Raw genomic sequence first — 16,489 nt, 5'->3', positions numbered from 1 at the left:
TCTCATCTCCTTGCTGTGTGGCTTCCTCAGGGACCCGTAGGCAGAGAAATGGCACTGGGCTTGTCTTCACGTCTCAGCAGTGTGTCACTGTGCTTTATTACAGAACCATAGAATTCTAGAAATAAATGACAGGATTTAGTCTAATTCTTCCTTATGTATAAGATGAGGCAGCATCCGAGATTCGATGGCTTCACCAAGATCATGCTGTTGTAGACAGAATAATGTCCCTGGATAGTGTCTGTATTCTTATTTAGGATGTGTGTGAATGTATTCCCTTAGAGGGCTAAAGGAAGGATCTTGTGGCCAGAGCTTTTCCCGGAGTGGCCAAGCATAATCACAAGGGTCACTGTGAGAAGGAGGCAGAAGTGACAACAGAATCCAAGAGCTCAAGCGGGAAATCATGGGACTGACCAAACACCTCAGCAGCTTATGATGTGTGGCCCCAGCATGGCTTCTTTCAGTGGCGGGTGGCGGGAAACATTCATGGATTAGGTCTCTCTCAAACAAGCTTCCTGTCTTAGTTAAGGCTTCCATTGCTGTGAAGAAGCACCATGACTAAGGCACAACATTTAATTGGGGTTGGCTTACATGTTCAGAGGTCCAGTCCTTTATCATCAAGGTGGGAGCACGGCAGCATACAGGTAGACGTGAGGCTGGAGGAGCTGAAAGTTCTACACCTTGATCCAAAGGAAGTCAGGAGCAGACTCTTTCTAGGCAGCCAGGAGGAGGGTCTCCACACCCACACCCACAGTGACACATTCATCCAGCAAGGCCACACCTCCTAATAGTGCCACTCCCTGGGCCAAGCATTCAAACTACCTCACTTCCTCCATGAGACCTCACAGTGGCCCTGGTTGGAGAGAACCTCTACCCCAACCAGTGTGGGAACCGAAGATTATGCACAGCCAGTGCATACATGACAAATCTTGTTTCCCCATCTAGCTGGCTACTTCTGTGGCCGAGTGAATAAAGTCACACACAAGCTTTTTGATTAGGCCAAGGGCACTGGCCAGAAGGGGAGACTGGGAGAACTGTTTTCAGGGGACAGTCATGTCCAAGGAAGTCCAGGGGAGATCTAGCATGTTACACAAAGTGACGGCAAGTCCATTAGATCTGGACTAGATGTCATCCTGATCTTATTTCCCTTGGGTCTCTTCCAAGTACCCATGGCCACTCCTCCCTCTCACCTCACCAAAGGGGTGGGGGATGGAAGGTAGAGGTGGGCAGTGACTTCAGCCCTGGTTGTAACATCTGAGTCCAGACAATTTACAGTGACTTATGATCACGTCCAGGATTTCAGAAGTAACTTGATGAGGGCACAGACCTCGAAGCCAGAGCTTCACTCTTTCTGGGTAAGGGAGGGAATGTGGCCCTCCTTCATTGTCTTCAGGCTGGGATTTAGAATCGCCCAGTAGACACGCCTCTAGATGCGCCTTTGAGGGAGTTTATAGAGGTTTTACTGAGGAGAGGAGACCCACCCTGTATGAGGCCTGGACGAGAAAAATGAAGAGGGAGACAGTGAGCTGAGCCTCAGGTGTACCAGCCAGCATCATTTGCTAGCCAAGAGCCAGGCTGAGGACAAGTGTCCTGCTGAAGGCAAGTGTCAGGCACTGGAGATTCCGTATGGCTGAATGGAGGAAAATTCTCGTGGCTTCCCGGGGCTGAGTTTGACATTACATGCTACTTCAGTGTATGCAACCTCACCGACAGTGGTAAGGCCAACACAAATTCCTAAATGAAAATTCGTAAAAGCTACAGGCCCGATACACTTCAGATTCGTGGTATTCATTTAACTTGATGAATGTAGGCGTGCCGAAATTAACTCGCCACTCACAGAGTGGACAGAGCCATCTTCATTGTGAACAGTCTCTTTAATGCTTACATTTGCTAGGATCCTGGTGTAGCGGTACCTGCTTGTCATCCTAGCCTTCAACTGGCTGAGGCAGGAGGATTGAAATGGGTTTGAGACGAGCTGGACCACACAGTAAGAGCTGCCAGGTTTCCCAGAATAAACTGGGGCAGCTGCTCTCTGGGTTAGCCGCATCCATCTTGCTGGGCCGTGACCAGCCAGCCTGCCCAGCTTCCTCTGTAAAAGTATCTGTTGGGCCTCCGCAGTTCGTCCCTCACAACAGAGGATTTGGCAGTCAGGGCAAGACTGAAAGGTTATGAAAAACAGACTTGGAAACTAAATATCTTAGCAACCAAGAAGAAAAGGGCACGGCGCTTCTCAGGAAGTCGCAGATGCATGGTGCTGTGAATAATGCTCGTGACAGTGACCCCAAGTGAAGGAGAACGGCTCAGCGGCGCCAACAATCTCACGCTTAGAAGAGCAAGACAATCCCGTGCGCGTCCTTACACAGTGCAGTTATCTCCAGGCTTCTGTGTCTGGGTATTCCTTTGTGACAGGGAGAAGGGTGTGTGTGTGTGTGTGTGTGTGTGTGTGTGTGTGTGTGTGTGTGTGTGTGTGCGTGTGTCCGTCTGCGTGTGTGCGAGCGCTGCCTCGGATGGTTAGCAGTGCCCCTCCCCACCCCAGCACTTAAGGCTCCTGCTAATTGCCCCATCTTCAGGGTTCTGGAATGACACCGGACCTGCCGAGTTTCATCTTCACACCTCTTCAGGCCTCTTGTGACAGATAATTATGGTCGAGTGTGAGTATCAACAGGAAAGCAGACCTCTTATCTCTGCATCAGGCACTTAAATGAGCATTTTAAGGCAAATTATTAATAACCGTGCTTGAGAAAATGATCTCAGCCAAAGCTTTGAGATACCAAGCCGTGTTATACTTGCAAGAAAAGGCCGTTTCCACGATAAAACGGGGGTGCGTTATGAGGTTACTTAACTTATCTAACAAATATTTATTATATACCTTTACCATTTAATATTCTCTATTAGAGACCTCGGGATATAAGATTCAGTTAACTGACGGGCAGGACACACCCCACAGCTTCCAGACGCATTTACTATTCCGAAAGATGTGTGATACAGAGAAATCTCAGAAGCTCGAGAGGGTCTGAATATGTGATGAGACGTGAGCCCCCACTCCAGCTCCTTCCCGTCACCCCGGCTCACCATGGGGAGCATGCAGGAGGGGCTGCCTTATGGGAGATGGTGGAGGCAGAGGCCAAGGGGGTGTGCGACAGAAGCAAATCGATTCCTCTGGACAGGAAGTGGCTGGGGAGATTCCGGCTAGGGTCTTAACACCCTCGAAAATGCAGTGACTGACAGGTGACAGGCAGGGACCATCAGAAGGGAAGGCTGATTCAGGTGATCAGGAAGGAAGTCTGATAGGGAAGAGACATTTTTATACTATGCGTATGTAGAGTGTGGGCACAGCAAGGGGAGTCAGGGAGGGGCTGAGGGAGTCAAACCGCACTTAGTGTAAGGAGTAGCAGGCTGGGGGCTATGGATAGCTATAAAGTCTGACCTGTCCGTCCCATTTCTCCCTGTCTTTATGTTCCACCATGTGACCTCTGCCTCTTCCACATACAGTCACAGTAGGGTTAGGACTTCAACCGGTGACACCTTTAATGCACATACAGTCACATATGACAACACAAACACCCAAGCTGGTGTCTCCCTTTGACTCTGCCCTTTATGACCGATGACGCACCGCAGCCCCCCTGCTGTCATTCTATACCTGTGACGTTCCTCACCCACTCCCATTTCTCAGATGTAGAAACTTGCTTTCAGAGGGGACAGTCTTCTCATCACGTAGCTCAGTGGCTGGATTTGAACTCAGAACAACCTGGGTCCAAAGTTAGGTCCTTCACCTCTATATCAAGTCTTCCTCATTGCATTTGGCTGTGGACAGCAGAATTTGGCCTCAACCCAGGCAGGCGAGGGTCACACACCCAGGTGCCTTCCCCAGTCACCCTCCTTTTTTTTTTTTTTTTTTCTTGAGACAGGGTCTCTCACTTTATCTGGAACTCACTGATTCAGCAAGGCTGGCTAGTCACTAAGCCACAGTGATCTGCTTGTCTCTGCCTTTGGGATGACAAACGCATTTTACCATGCTCAATGTTTTCACATGGGTTCTGGGATCAAATTAGGTCCTCACATTCACATGAAAAGCCCTTTACCAACTAAGCCATCTCTCCAGCCTCAGTGTGGTGGTTTGAATATGCTTGACCCAGGGGAAGTGTGACCTTATTGGAGTAGGTGTGGCCTACTTCACAAGGAGGAAGTGTGGCACTGTTGAGGGTGCCTGGAAGCTAGTCTTTTCCTAGGGGCCTTCAGATAAAGATGTAGAACTCTCAGCTCCTCCTGCACCATGCCGTCTGGATGCTGCCATGCTCCTGCCTTGATGATAGTGGACTGAACCTCTGAATCTGTAAGCCAGCCCCAATTAAATGCTGTTCTTTATGTGAGTTGCCTTGGTCATGGTTTCTGTTCACAGCTATAAAGCTCTATCTAAGACACCCAGAATATGTTTTTGCAACCCCATTTTGCAGAGGAAGAAACCAAAGCTTGGAACATTTAAGTGGCTTGTCTGAAGCCACAGAGTAAGGCTTTACAGGACTGAGTCTGACTTTGAGGTCAGTTCTCTTTCTCTGTCAGTATACCTTCTCTAAAGAATAAGGTAGACTCTAAGATGCGCGTGCTGCTTCTCGTTAGCATTACTTAAGAAACGGACGTAACTATTTTACTAAGGTTCACATTTACTAAATGCAGTAAGCTTTCTGCCACTCTGGAGGAAAGGGTTGGCTTCCCCAGAGCTTCCCTACCTCCCCATTGAATGGTCCTGTATTCTGCACTAGAAGCAGCTATGAGGCTGCTCTGTATTGTGGGGTATCCAACAGAAAAGACTACTCCAACTCAGGTTCAAGCCAACAGAAAATCCTTATTGGCTGGTCATTGATTATTCTGGGTATTCAGGACTCATGTGCAGTCCCAAGCTTTTCTCGGGATAAGCTTTTAAGCACAAAGCCCACATCCTGCGTTGGCACACCCCAGCAAGCACAGTCATCTAGAAGCAGAACTGCAGAAGTCAAGAAACAAAGCTAGCACATTTAGGGACTTTCCCAGAACCATGGACTTGGATGGATTAGGCCTCTGTTTTTGTTTGGGCAAGTGTTTGCTGCCTCCATGCTGGGTTCCGGGGCCTGAATGGTTACTCCATCATGGTGTCACTTGTGCTAAGATCTGGGGCCTGTTACCCATGGAAAGCAAAGAAGGGAACATACTTAATCTCCACTGTGACAATCATATCAGGGAGACTTATGGTGCACCGGGGGAGGGAACTGCAAATGGCTGAAAGGTGATTATTTAAGGTTCAGGCTCCCCTTGTGTAGGGTGTAGAAATAAATAGATGAAAATAGAGGTCAAGAAGAACCTGCTGCAAACGAAAGGCAAACAGGCCTGTTTTGTGTGCAATACCAACATCTGCTTACAACAGCCTTTTCTGCCGTCTCTGAGCAACCATCTTGAAAACAATGCCATAGCTTCTCAGTTTCTCCGCAGGTCCTCAGTAGGTTTCTAGAACTCTTGGGGCATGAGGAGTGTCTTATCCTGCTGTCTCCTTCCTCTGTTCTTGATGGTCTTGTCCTCACTGTCTGCCTAGGACATGTCCCTGTGCTGAGGAGGCAGGGGTGAAACGATGGCTATCACAGAGGCCGTTTTAGTTAAAATTGACCTCATCTGTGCATGTTGTAAGCCATGCTTTGAAATCCCCCAACACCCTGTCCTCTAGCTCAGTCGTTTCCCCAGCAAAGTACAGGTTGTTATGTGCTTTCCAGTTTCCAGGGACACTAGGGAATCTGTGTCCCCCCAATCTTGTCAGGGGCTCTACCATTGTCCCCTCTTGCAGACTTTGGTCTACCTTATGCTTCCTATCCCTCCTTGCTGGAGAAGATGCTGGGACACTTGGTGCCTCCTGTTTCAGCCCTGGAATCTGTTTGCATTGCAACAAGGCCATACTGGCTATTCAGTAAGGAACTTCTTTAGTCTCCCAGACTCCTACCCCATTCCAGGCTTTACCTCCCCTAAGAGGCTCCTGATCCTCCCTCCACTTGTCACAGGCACTGGGATAGCCAGAGCCCTCTCTCCCTGCCCTTGTGTGATGTCCTCCCTTTCCTTGTTGTCTTCTGTGGGAGAAGGGATGAGCCTCAAGTTCTACTCTTCGCTCCTCCCTGGTTTTCATTCTTTCTTCCATTTACCTCTCCTTGGCGTGGAGATGACAGGCAACCTTCTCAGAGTGGGTAAGAGGGTGTGGCTGGTTCTGGGAAAACATGCCATGTGCAGGGGCAGAGGCTCGCACAGGCTCACCCAGCTCTGTCCCTGCTGGTCCACACTCCAGTTGCTTGTTCCCGATTCCTGGGGATGTGGGGATTCATTTTGACTTCCAAGTGTTGTGTGACTTTTCCTAGGGAGATGAACAAACACCTGTCCATCCCGGGTGGGGTACTAATGACTATAGTCTGCGGCGGTGAGACGGTGGATATACTGAGGCTACTTTCAGGAGCATAGGTGGCTTATGGCTGTTGCCTTGCAAAAAGTCCTTCCCAGCATGGTGACAATTTACAAGACTGAATCCCTGGAGCTCCCTGTGCAACTTAGAGGCAGCTCCACTGGAGTCTTCCCTCCCTCGGTAATTATTTACACTTAGATAGTCCCTGGGAGGAGCTTATATTCTTAGCCATCCCTTGGGTGTTTTATGAGCCTCCTGCCTCCCTCTGGAGATGAGGAGATTTTGGTCTGGAGAAAACAGTCGCTTGGCTGTGGTCACCAGCTCTGCTAGAGGGGGAGAAGTCAGGGAAGAGAGGGGAATGGCTACCAGCAGAGACAGCTGCCTCTCATTTGTCCTCTGGCCGCTCCCAGCATGCCCTATAGTCCCGGGAGAGGATAGTTCAACAGGTACCACAGGGAGTACCATGCCATCTGGGAAGAGCCTTTCAGACATCTTTAAGATAATTTGGGCAAGCGACGATTTTATTTCCCCCTCTAAATTGTTTAATTTCAAACCCAGGTACAAAGGTGGACATGATTTGGCATTGTTCTACCCCCAACCCCTGCTCTGCAAGTCTTGAGATTCTTCTTTCCTTGGTAGAAAATCATGTGACACAGGTTTTGCACTGAAGCTTGACATCTAAACTGCCCCCAGCATCTGTGCTTTCTGCTGGAACCAGCAGACATTTCACCTTTACTGAAGACACAAGCCCGGGAGAGGGCAGGACCCAGAGGTGCACCTCAGTCCCTCCCCAAAAGGCTGATGTAAGATTGACTTGGGGAGGGGGGATAGATGGGGGAGAGAGAGAGAGAGAGAGAGAGAGAGAGAGAGAGAGAGAGAGAGAGAGAGTAGGGGAAGGAAGAGCAGGAAGGAAGGGAGGAAGAAGGGAAGAGAAGAGGGAGGGAGGGAGGGAGGGAGGGAGGGAGGGAGGGAGAAGGGAAGACTTCTCTTCACTCCTCAGTCCTGAAGCCCATGGGTTTTTCTACAAAGAATTTACCAAGAGTGAGTCTGGAGAAAAAATATTAGCATGTCACTTTGGGGGAATTGACATTAGGACATGATTTTGGACCTACTTGGTTTGAATTTTATAAGAAAGCACTGGACGACTCACCAAAAAGAATTCGCCCAAAAATGTTACACAAGAGGTTTTGAATAAAAATAAGCCATAAATAAACAACAAGTTCTCCATAGGCCTGGTGCAAGTGGGTAGCAATAACGCTGTGTTTACTGCCATTCTCCCAGTGAAGATATTTATAATTCAGGGTAATTCATTGTATCAGTCTGGCATTTATCAAATTCTCATCGTGGTGTTAGAGTGAGAGCCGTTTCCTAGGAGGTGTCATTGTAATAAACTATAATTAGTGGCTTATCAACACGCATAATTTATTGTTGAGAGGAAGAGGGACGTGGTCATGAACATGCACATAGCTTCTGTCTCTCAAAATCACCATCGGGCTTCTGGCCTAGGCGGGGGTTCTGCAGCACGCCAAGGTCAGTCTTAATTTCAACCAATGGGTTTTCCTCTAGGGGGCAGCACAGCGCCAGTCCCAGGACCCACTAACCATGCTGCCCTCTCCCAGGACCCACTAACCATGCTGCCCTCTGTTCTTTTACAGCTTCCTCACTGGGTACACTGCAGTTAGGACTCCACAAGCAGAAGCCAGCAGCCCACCTAAGGAGGAGCCATGCAAGACAGGCTGCCTGGGCTCACAGGACACAATGCGGATCCTCAGGCTACAACACAGGACCCGGGCGCTGCTCTGACCCCTCGTGTCTTGTGTTGCAGCCGGAGGGACGCAGGTCTGCAGCAGAGCCTGCCTGGTGGCCCCTGAGAGATTTGACATAGGGCAAAGCACTTTGGAAAGGCTAGGGCAGAAGGAGAGTGGGTTGTATCGTAGATCTTGAACCCAAGGCTCCTTCATCCTCCATTCAGCCAGGTATGTGGAACCTGGGGCCTGTAAGACGAAGAGTCTGACTGTGTGTGCTGAGCACAGCTAGGAATGCAGCCCAACACAAAACCATAAACATGAAATAAGATAAACCGGGGGTGGGGGTAAATTCTCTGTGGTATTTTACCTTGAATGTTGTAGGTGGCAACATAGTGTAATAGTGTTGCAATTTTGAACGTTTGGACAGGTTCGATAGCAAGGAGGCTGGGGCAATCCTGAGGACACAGGGTACGTAAGTGATGCTTGGCTTCCTCCTTGGGGCCTGGGAGTTACTTTTTTGCAGTTCCCCATCCAAAAGTTCTCATGTATTTCCTTCATTTATAACCAGATCCTCCCCACCACCTAGAACTGCCTGCTGTGACTCTCAGTGTTTACCTGTATCCCAGGCAGAAAGTATCCACATGCTGTACTTTAATAAACCTCGCACTGTCTACAGACTGTGTACACTGTCTACTGTGTACATTTTAGAAATGTACTAAATGCATTCAGTTCAGTATTTTTTCCTTCTCTTGCGTGCCTTGGAGGGAAACTGAGTAAGAAGGGAGGTTATTTAGTCTGAACCAATGGGAAAGCCAGGAATTTGAAAGGATCGTGAGTCCAGAACTGCTCTGCCTCGGGATAAGAAACTGTCAAACTAAGATAGCCATGTTGGATGGCATCCATACACTAGACACTGTTTTGTGTCCTGCCTTAGTAAAGACAAACAAGAAATTCAAATCAGGTCAGGAAAAACCTGGCTCCCAGCACTTAGACAGTCCAGAGGAGGAAACGAACAGACGCTGGGTGTAACTGCAGATAATTATTCTGTAAAATATTCTGAGACTTTGTCGAGGGACATGAGCTACATACAGTGGAGTAATCAGGTAAGTAAACACTTTAGGGACAATATACGCAATGTGACTACCAAAAAGGGAAGTCTTTTAAACTTCTCTTTTATTACATTTACTCATTTCATTTTATGTGCAGGGCTTTCTACATGTGGTATGCGTCCCATGCATGCTCGGTGTCCACAGAGGTAAGAAGAGGGCACTGGCTACCCTGAGCTGGAGTTATGGGTGGTTGTGAACCACCTTTGGTGCTGGGAATCAAACCCAGGTCCTCTGCAAGAACAGCAAATGCACTTAACGGCTGAGCCACCTCTTCAGCCTTGGGAAGTCTTACAAGATGGAGAGACTGTTTTATAACTGAGAGAGGACAAACACCAGAGTGAATGTAGTGTAGAATCAGAGCACTCACCTTCAGGTTATCATTTCATTGTGGATGGATATACACACACACACACACACACACACATACACACACACATAAACACACACATACACACACACATACACACACACATACACACACATACACTCACATACACACACATACACACACAAACACACACATACACACACAAACACACACAAACACACACATACACACATACACACACATACACACATACACACACATACACACACATACACTCACATACACACACATACACACATACACACATACACACACACACACACACACACACATACACACACACACACACACCGGCATGTGCATGCACAGCTCTTCCTTAACTCTTGTCTACAGAGGAGACCCGAGGACTTTGATATCCCAAGAAGGCAGAGCACACCTCACACCCAGATCTTTGTTTGCAATGACTGTGTTACCTGAACAATGTCCAGAGCTTCCTTAAAGAAGTGGCTTATTCTAGGTCTGGGATAAGACATACAAGATAAGCCTGGATCATCTGGTACCATAAAGAAAGAAATGCCAGAGAGAGCTGGCAAGATGGCTCAACAGGCAAAGTACTTGCCTGATGGGAGAGAATGACTCCAGAGTTTTCCTATGACCCCCACATGTGCATCTAACCCCATCCCACACATACTAATAATAATTTTTAAAAAGCGATACTCAACCAAAGGATGTAGAAGCGAGCTGAAGGGCTAGCACGACTGTATTTGGGACTATTTGATTACCAAATACACATGTGTGTTGTGGCAGGTTTTGGTGGGGCAGTACAGGGTCTCACTATGTAGGTAGATCAGGCTGGCTTTGAACTCATAGAACTCTTCTCTCACTCCTGATTGAGGTTCTGCCTAAGCTGAATGACTCGAATCTAATCACAAGGACCCATCAGAGGAGCTGGAACTGAGATACAACCTAGAAGATACCCAAGCTATAATATTCAAAGCCTCGGTGTCCTGAAAAGCCAGTGCACACTGACAGAGGAATGTTAGGTTCTCTGAGTAAGGTTGCAGATGTTACTTCTGTTCGTTCCACTAAAATTTTGTTAGATCTGTTTTATTTGACATGCATGAGTGTATGTGCTTGGGGGCTGTGTAGCTCAGAAGAGGATGTCAGATCCCTGAAATCAGAGTTACTCATGGCTGTGAGTCATCACAGCTCCGAGCCACCATTGTGTGTGTGACACATGTGGGGGTGTACGGCTGCACACATGGAGGTCAGAGGACAACTCTGGCCCACAAACAAGTGCTCGTTTTGTCCGTCTTCCCATTCCTTCCATCGGTTTTACACCTTTTCTTTGTTTAGGATCCCAGATGGGTGGATGGCTGGGTTGACTTTTGAAGCAGGGTCTCTCTCTGTGGCTGTAGCTGTCCTGGAACTCACTATGTAAACAAGACTGACCTGGAACTCACAGTGCTGGGACCACGCCTGGGGCCGACCTCGTTTTTGTTTCATGAGTTGCACATGAAGAAGATTGGTCCATATGTGTTAAGGTCACTGTGTCCTGTTCAGGTGATTATTTCACAACATTGATGATGATGATGATGATGGTGGTGATGATGATGATGATGATGATGATGATGATGATATAATTATATTTTGATTCAGGGTCCCATGTATTTCAGGCTATTATGAAATTCACTGTGTAGCCTATAATGACCTTGAACTATACCTCTGGGATTACAGGCATATATCACTGAAACCCAGTTTATGCCATGCTGGAGAGGACCCAGAGCCTCAAGCCTGCCAGTCAAACACTCTGCCCACTCAGCTACACCTCCAGCCCTCATTTGCCACCCCCCCCATTGTCCTTCCTTCTGATCTCAAAGCCCATTTTCCTAACAACGGGGCCACACTGACATTCTCAGGATTAGTGTTTGGATCTTTTGAGCCTTTTACTTTTGGTCCATCTGTGTTTCTATCTAGTGTGAATCTTCTGTAAGTACCAGGTACTAAGAAAAACACAACTGACAGCATATACCTTTTACTGCAGTATTAGCCTGTTAGGAGTCACCATAGCCCCTGGCATGGTTAGGCTCAGTCTGTCATTTGCCCTTTCTGTTCTCCCGACCTGTCCTCCCTTTCTTGAGGATTAGCCTTGAGCTTTTCGGTTATTCTACTCCATGCGTTTGCTTTCTAACTACACCCAACAGAGTTCTAACTCTCCCCTCTGTCCTTCTATCACTTATTGATCTAGGGAGGGAACTAATTATTATGTAAAGACTCTTTAATCATCACACTTGACCTCGGATTAGCATTACTCTATTTCTCAGTCAGAGACACAACGGTATTTCATGCTGTTTCCCACTCTGTGTTGTTTTGTTGGGTGTTTTTACCTTCTCTGTGTTATAAACCCCTCTAAACACTGTTGATTTCAGCTTTCAGCAATGAATATTCTTTCTAAGTCTCTTGTCTTGGAATGTTTTATAGATTCACGAGAAGAAAGTAACATGGAGATCCTGACTGTCCATCCCTTACCAAGCAGCAACACGCTGCCTGATTACTACCACAGAACTAGGAAGCCTATCGGTTCACTATTTCAGACTGTGGGTGCCTGTGTGGTTTATATAGTTACCTGTCGAGACAGAGACCTGTCCATTGCTGCACGAGATGGCCTGGCACTTTGGTGTGCCCATCACACTCATTTCTTGTCCCTCTGATCTCTGTTCTCCTGGCACCCATAAACTTATTCTCCATCTCTACAATTCTGTTAGTTTGAGAATGCTACAGAATTTGACTCATAATATGTAGTCTTCCTGAGATAGCTTTTCACTCTTTAATAATGCCCTAAAATCCAAGCAACCGTGTGTGTCACTGATCAATACAGTTTGCCCTTTTTATTTTAGGGTAGTGTTCCATTATAGAAATCTAACAGTTAGTGTACCTACTGCCTTAATTACTTTTCTATTGCTGTAATAAAAACACCATGATCAGGGAACTCATAGGGGTGAGAGTTGACTGGGGCTTGCCGTTTTGCTGAGACCGTTATGGCAGTAGACGGATGGGCATGGTGCTGACAGTAGCTGAAAGTTTACATCTGCTCCACAAGCAGGAAGCAGATAGGGAGAGAATTGGAATGTGGGCACAACTGGAAGTGGTGTGGGCTCTGAAACCTCCAAGCCTACCTCCAGTGACACATTGTCTCCAACAAGGCCACACCTCCTAGTTCTTCCCAAACAGTTCCACTACCCAGAGACTCAGAATTCAAACATAAGGGCCTTTGGAGGCCATGCTCATTCTGACTCCCACACCTGTTGGGGGCGTTTGGACGGTTTTATATTTTGGCAATTATGAATAAATCTCCTAAGAAGATTTATGCACAAGGTTTTCTGAGAGACAATAGTTCTCAGTCCTCTGGAGTCAATTCCCAAGATTGCAGGTGCTGGGCCATTGCAGGTAGGTGTTGTGGGTAGGTGCTGTAACCATTCGATCTTTTCCAGAGTGGTATCCACCTCACATCCCGATATCTGCCTACATGTGAGAGCCACTCCTTCATAGTCTGACTCATCCCATTAGGCTTTTAACACTATTTTATTGTGGTCCAAGTCTTTATTTTACCACAGCCAATAGTGTTGAAATCCCTTCTCATGGTTATCTGCCACCTGCCTGTCTGTCTTGGTGAAAAATTCATTAATGTCTTTGGCCCAATTTCTTTCTTTTTTCTGTTTTGATTTTTTTTAAAGATTTATTTATTATATATAAGTACACTGTAGCTGCCTTCAGACACACCAGAAAAGGGCATCAGATCCCATTACAGATGGTTGTGAGCCACCATGTGGTTGCTGGGAATTGAACTCAGGACCTCTGGAAGAGCAGTCAGTGCTCTTAACCACTGAGCCATCTCTCCAGCCCCCTGTTTTGATTTTTTAAGACATGATCTTGACGGGGCTGGGGATTTAGCTCAGTGGTAGAGCACTTACCTAGGAAGCACAAGGCCCTGGGTTTGGTCCCCAGCTCCGAAAAAAAGAACCAAAAAAAAAAAAAAAAAAAAAAAGACATGATCTTGACATGTAGCTCAGTCTGGACTTGAACAAATATGAGAGGGAATGTGTAGATTTTGTACTTCTGACCTTCGGTTACCTCATTAAATATACTCCCCAAATTCATGTTTTTCTGCAAATTTCACTTTATTTCAGTGGAATAAAATTCTGATTATTTCTAGAGTTCCTCTCCCTCCCCTTCATAATGCTACACCTATTCACTCGTTTTACACCTTTCATTTTAATCACTTAGTGTATATATAGTCATTGTTTTCATAAGTTTTGTCTGTTGATTCTGATATCTCAGCCATGCATAAATTGTGTTAATTTGCTGTTTCCTCTTGATTGAGGATTTCATGTTGTGATCACTTTTTTCTGACATCGTTAGGCATTGCTAATGATATATGGTATCGATTCTGGGCTCTGCTGCCTTTGTCTGAGGTTGGATAGTTTCTGTCCTAGAGATGGCTAGATTATTAGTGTTACACTTGATCTCTTACCGTTTGAGCTTTGAGCCAATTTTTTTTTTTCTTTACAGGTGAAACCTTTTGACGAATGGATTGTAATAAATCTCAGTGAAGAGCCTTGCATATTTTCAGACTTACAGTAAACGACAGCCTCTGATGTTGATATATTGGAAATAGCGGGGTTGCAAGCTCCTACTAATGTGAGGATTTCCTCAGACTCTAGACCAATTCCAATCATTTTAAATAACAGAGTTCCTCTGGGAGGGAGTCTGATAATCACCATCTGCTGTGACACACCTCATTTTATCACATCAAGAGATTTCATCACGGTTATGAAATCTTTGTTTACAGTCTTTAAATTTGTATTACATTTATCTAATTTGGGTGGAGGTTCACAAGTTAGTGATGTGATGCTCTTGTAGATATCAGAGGACAACTGTCCTCTGTCTTGTGGGTCCCAGGGAGCAAACTCAAGCCCTTGGGGTTGGCTGCAGGAGCCTTAACCTGTTGAGCCCACTTGCTGGCTCAGTTTTACCATCCTTGTTATACAATAATTGCATTAGTTATAGCACAAACAATTAGAGGAGCTCACAAGGACTCTCTGTGAAGATGTTTACTGCAGCGTTGTTTCTAATACAAAGAACAGAGAAAGCAGCTGTGTGTCTATTTGTAGATAATTGATTAAACAGATGTACCTCGAGTTCTATATATTCTATACAATGGAAAGCCACACAAATAACAACTCTGTATTTAAGGCTGTAGGAAAACACACCCACTGTGTATTAACCAAGAAAAGCTTGTTAAACAGAGAACAATCTGCTTTCCATTAAAGAAACCCAAACAACCCCCAAGTGTGTGTGTGAGATTGTCACGTGTCTAACTTACCTTTAGGAAGCATACAATGGATTATTTTTCTTTTTCATTTGCACTGGGGATCCCCAAGGTAATCCTCAGTTTTGATGACTTACTGGGAGACTCATAGGATCCCCCAAAAGCTGGTTCAGTTTATTCACTATAGCAGGATGCTAGAGATGAATAGCAACAGTGGGGAAAGCCACGGGAGAAACTAAGCCATCACCCCCTGGAGAATTGCATCCAGATTCCTCCAGCTGTGGTGTGACAGGACATGAGAACTGCTCCCATGTAGGAACACTTTGAGCTTTGGAATTCAGGGGCAATTACACGGACACACAGAGCCTGTGTAACTGGCCTCAGCTCCTTGTTGCAGAGTGGTGGTTTGAGTGAGAACAGCTCCTATATGTGCATATGTCTGAAGTTACTTGAACTGTTTGAGAAGGATTAGGAGGTGTGGTCTTGTTGGACTATGTGTGGCCTTACTGTAGGGCTCATGCCATTGAGAGCAGGCTTTGCGGTTCCCAGCCCAGTTTCTCTCTCTCTCTCTCTCTCTCTCTCTCTCTCTCTCTCTCTCTCCCTCCCTCCCTCCCTCCGTCCCTCCCTCCCTCTCCTCCTCCTCCTCCTTCTTCCTCTCTCTCTCTCCCTCCCTCCCTCTCTTCCTCCCTTCCTCTCCTCCTCCTCCTCCTTCTTCCTCTCTCTCTCTCTCTCTCTCTCTCTCTCTCTCTCAGGTGTGAGAGGTGGGGGCAAGGTCTTATATAGCAGTCTGGCCTCAAGAGTGTTACCAAGAGTGGTCTTGAATTTTTGAAACCCCCTACTCCTAGCTCCATGGTGTGGACCACTATACCCAGTTTCTGCAACACTGGGAATTGAGCCCAACACCTCTGTGCACAGTACACAAATACTCTGTCAACTGAGTGCCCTCCAGCACAAGGGAACTGTTGTTGTAAAAATATAAAAAATAAAAAAATTAAGGTTGTCTTTTACCTCGCTTGGTTCTGCACTGTGGTGCCCCAAGATGTCTGCTGGATATCTTAATTCTCAGTCAGCAAAGCGTCTCACCCGCTCTGCTCCATCCCCTATCACACTGCCAAGGGCCTCTCTCTGAGCCTGGCAGCAATCTCTTTACCTATCTAGTTCCCAAGGTAGGTCTCCATGCCAGAAACACACATCCCAACTCCGTTACACTTAAATCTACACATGAAAGAACACACAACACAATAACCTTAGATCCAATTGATAAGATATAATTGCCCACCTAAACATACAAATCCCAGTACCATCCATTCCTTAAGAACATTAATAACAACCTGTAAATACACAGAGCAGAATCTTAACATCACCTGCCATGGCTTCTCCCCCCCCCCTCTTTTCCCTTTCTGTTCCAGTCTCCTCCTCTTCCTTCAAACTTCTCTCCCGCCCATCCTTCCTTCTCATCCAATGACAGGCCTCCTTCTGTCCTGTACCTGCCCCTCACCTGTATTTTACAAATACATGTAAAATGTCCTGAGTCCTGAGTACTGACTAGGCAGCTGTCTTTGGGGCAGT

The 16,489-nt window shown here is 46.6% G+C and overlaps 1 non-coding gene across 1 annotated transcript; it reads left to right on the top strand.

The window, feature by feature from the left end:
* Window positions 1-8,148: 8,148 nt before the first annotated feature.
* Mir187 (microRNA 187) lies at window positions 8,149-8,252 on the top strand. The gene has a single exon (NR_031905.1). It is a non-coding gene; the product is annotated as a microRNA 187 (primary transcript).
* The last annotated feature ends 8,237 nt before the right edge of the window (window positions 8,253-16,489 follow it).

The sequence above is a fragment of the Rattus norvegicus genome, chromosome 18 (assembly GCF_036323735.1).
Source record: "Rattus norvegicus strain BN/NHsdMcwi chromosome 18, GRCr8, whole genome shotgun sequence".
Classification (NCBI taxonomy): domain Eukaryota; kingdom Metazoa; phylum Chordata; class Mammalia; order Rodentia; family Muridae; genus Rattus; species Rattus norvegicus.
Note: the sequence above shows the minus strand (reverse complement) of the source record. Positions and strands in the feature narration are given on the sequence as shown.